Below are 3,208 nucleotides of genomic sequence, written 5' to 3'. Positions count from 1 at the left end.
ATTCTCATTTGCACACGAGGTTGTCAAATAAGTTAAATATATAAGATTTATTCATAAATCAATAAAAGTAGGGCTCTGGTTGGTTTCTTGTTAAAGCCTGGGTCATGCCAATACATTACATTTGTATACTGTGGTGGAATATATACTAAAGAAAAAATATATTACCTAAAATGTATTTTAAAAGGGACACAGGGGGCAGGGGTGTTCATTATATTTTAGTACAGCAATTACCCTGTTATTGTTCAATAGAAACAGCTTCATAAAGATAGGGTTGTGCCTCAATAGAGGAGGAAAGTCTTTGCCTGTGGGTTCACACAGTGAATTAGTGAAGGGTCCTTAGAAATGACACCATATTGGAGCATGGCCTGATCAGGAATTGTCAAATGAGGAAATAAGCAATGCAGCAATGGGTGAGAATCCATTAACACATTTACTATTTAGGGACCTACAAAAAAAAAAAAAAGACACCCAAACAGCTTTACAAAACAAGATTTAATAAACTTTAAAAAAAAAAAAATACAACTCCTGTTACAAAGGCAGCCACTGAACACACTCCCATTGCAGCGCTCAGAAGAGACCACACATTGACCTGAGCTGCAAGAGAACAAAAAAAAAAAAAAAATGTTAAACACAAAAACAGGAGTACAAAGTGAACCCACACCATGTAAAGTTCATTTTACTTGAACTACAATCATGTTCACATTATGCATATTACTGCTTCTAGGCATAAAGTGAAGGGATTGATCTCTCTTCAGCTCAACTGGGCCAGAAGACAAATGCCTTTACTGCACCACCAGCCCTCCCTTCAGCACTGCGACCTACAGGAGGAATGAGTCTAGTAAACAAAAGAAATGCATGCAAATCCTTCAAGGTCAAGTCAAGTCAAGTCTGCTTCTGATGCCTGAAGAACTGATCACCTATAGAGACAATACATCAGGTCAGTAATGTGTTGAACCCAAACTGCTAGATTACTTACTTTATATGTGGCATCAATTAAATTGTATGGCAGAGTCATCCAGAAATGGGTTGAGTTGGCATTGTACAGGGCAAGCAGACTTCCAAGTTCTCTTGAGCCCACAAAAGGAATCCAGTTGCGACCCATTTTGCCATGTTACCATAGTATAGAATGCAGCACCATCACACTAGCCACTTACTGTCCGAGCAACAACAAGAGGAAGAGCAGTTGTCATTGCAATGGACTGGATTGGTTAGAAAAGGGTAGTTGTAGACCACAAATAGTCACTTACTATTGGAGAATGGCTTCAACTACAGCAGGATGAGTACAGGTTGTATTTTCTGGCACTATTCAGCAAGTAGGTCAGGGGCAGAATCTAGGTTCTGGTGTCTGGAGGAGTTACCTGAAAAGAAACCAAGCAAGGGTTTGGAGATTAAACCCAAAGTCAGACAGCTAACATCCACAGGAAGCAAGCATTTTTAAAAGGGCAATTGGATGGTTGAACAGGTTGGATTGTAGAACACTGGGAACGTTCCATGTAATCATCTCTTCTGTGAAGAACATCTGACAAAGAGGACCACAGACTTGGTGTGTGGGTGTGTGTGTGTATATGTCTCTAGACCCTGTACATATGAAGTCACTACCTCAATGGTTGAAATACAAGGCCTACACACTGGCAGTGACAGCATTGCAAAAACTGGCAGAAAGGGTTCATTTCTCCACAATCAAATTTTACCAATGGAATCACAGAATACATGTACACAAAGCCAAGACCTTAAAATGTCACACAATTTCAATATGGCAGCCATCTTTTATGAGACAGATTAGTTAAGGGGGCCGTTAGACTTTGCTTCAACTAGATGACAGAGTAGACCTCAGTAGGCATGACCAAGGGGACATGAATGAATCGGATGCAAAGTTACATTATTTTACCTCCAGGAATGCAAGGGACCAATCAGGACCATCTTGAACAAAGTCTGGCTCAATAAGTGGCCCCCCTCTTCTCACAGAAACCAAGAGAATTGAGATTAGTCAGGAATGAAACACCTCTGTAGTAACAATTAAATACTAAAACCCCCACACAAACAAGTTACACCCAACACTCAAACCCCGAAAGCCCTTACCTCCATGTAGTTTCTTTCACACAGAATTTCCCTCTCTGCTCCTGTAGAATATGGGCATGTCATGCTCTGAACATAGAAGGAAGCTGAAGTCATAGCACTGTTTGAGAAGACACTGATTTGTACTGTCAGCTTGTAGGTCTCATCATTCTGGAAACAAAGGCTAAAGTTAATCACAACATGTCACCATTAGAAACAAGTTTACAAGAAAAATGGATTTCCTGTGTTCCGAGCAAAGCAGCTGAGCACAGAAGTAAGGAACTTGGCATTTCCCAAGAAGTCAACGGTTAAGCTATATCCACACTGTTTGGCCAGTCTTGGGGAGAGGGACACAAGCGCCCCCTTACTGTTTATGGAAAGAGACATTTTCTTGGCTTTTTAAGAAACTGTACATGTCATCAAGCAAGGTAGAGAGATAACAAAGTTAACACCCCCACTGCTTGCAATTTGGTAAGAACGATTTATATTAGTAGAAATAGACACCTGTGCAGAACAGTAAGTTTAGAGTAAATGGTTCCTATTCCTGGGAACTTGCAGTCAACAAATCTAACAAAGGTTGTAGCAGCATATGTTTAGTGTGATCAGCAACATGCTTTCAAAGCCAACGCAAGAGCCTTTTCTACCCTGCATTTTGCAAAAATGAAGCCTGATTGATGCCATACAGTGCAGGAGTACTCTAAATTTAGGTCATTCAATTACAAATCAACAGGCTTTGTACATCAAAAGCTTTCCATTCAAAAGAAAAAATGCTCACTCACCAATCACTTCTATGGGAATATTTTCCCCACAAAAGACTTATCCATATCATTATCATAACACTACCTTGACATTCTGTTCTCACAGAAGACAACGATACTTGAAAAATACAACCGACGAATAAGAAGCTAAAAAAGGACATTTCTGCTGAAGCTACCATTATCATACCTAGAGGGGGGGGGTTCTGCGTCCAAACTTCAGTTGCTAACGCTGGCAATAGCAATGTTATTCTGCATTGGGAAAAAAAATAGACAAAAAAGTGAGACATACACACAATAAAATTAACGTTTCTAAAGTAAAGAAAAGATCAATTACCCAAATCTAGGACAACATGGCGTCATTAAATCCAAAACCGTGAACGTTTTTTTTCACTCTA

This window comes from Polyodon spathula, chromosome 25, assembly GCF_017654505.1.
Source record: "Polyodon spathula isolate WHYD16114869_AA chromosome 25, ASM1765450v1, whole genome shotgun sequence".
NCBI classification, from domain to species: domain Eukaryota; kingdom Metazoa; phylum Chordata; class Actinopteri; order Acipenseriformes; family Polyodontidae; genus Polyodon; species Polyodon spathula.
The sequence above is the reverse complement of the archived record's forward strand: the minus strand, read 5'-3'. Positions refer to the sequence as shown.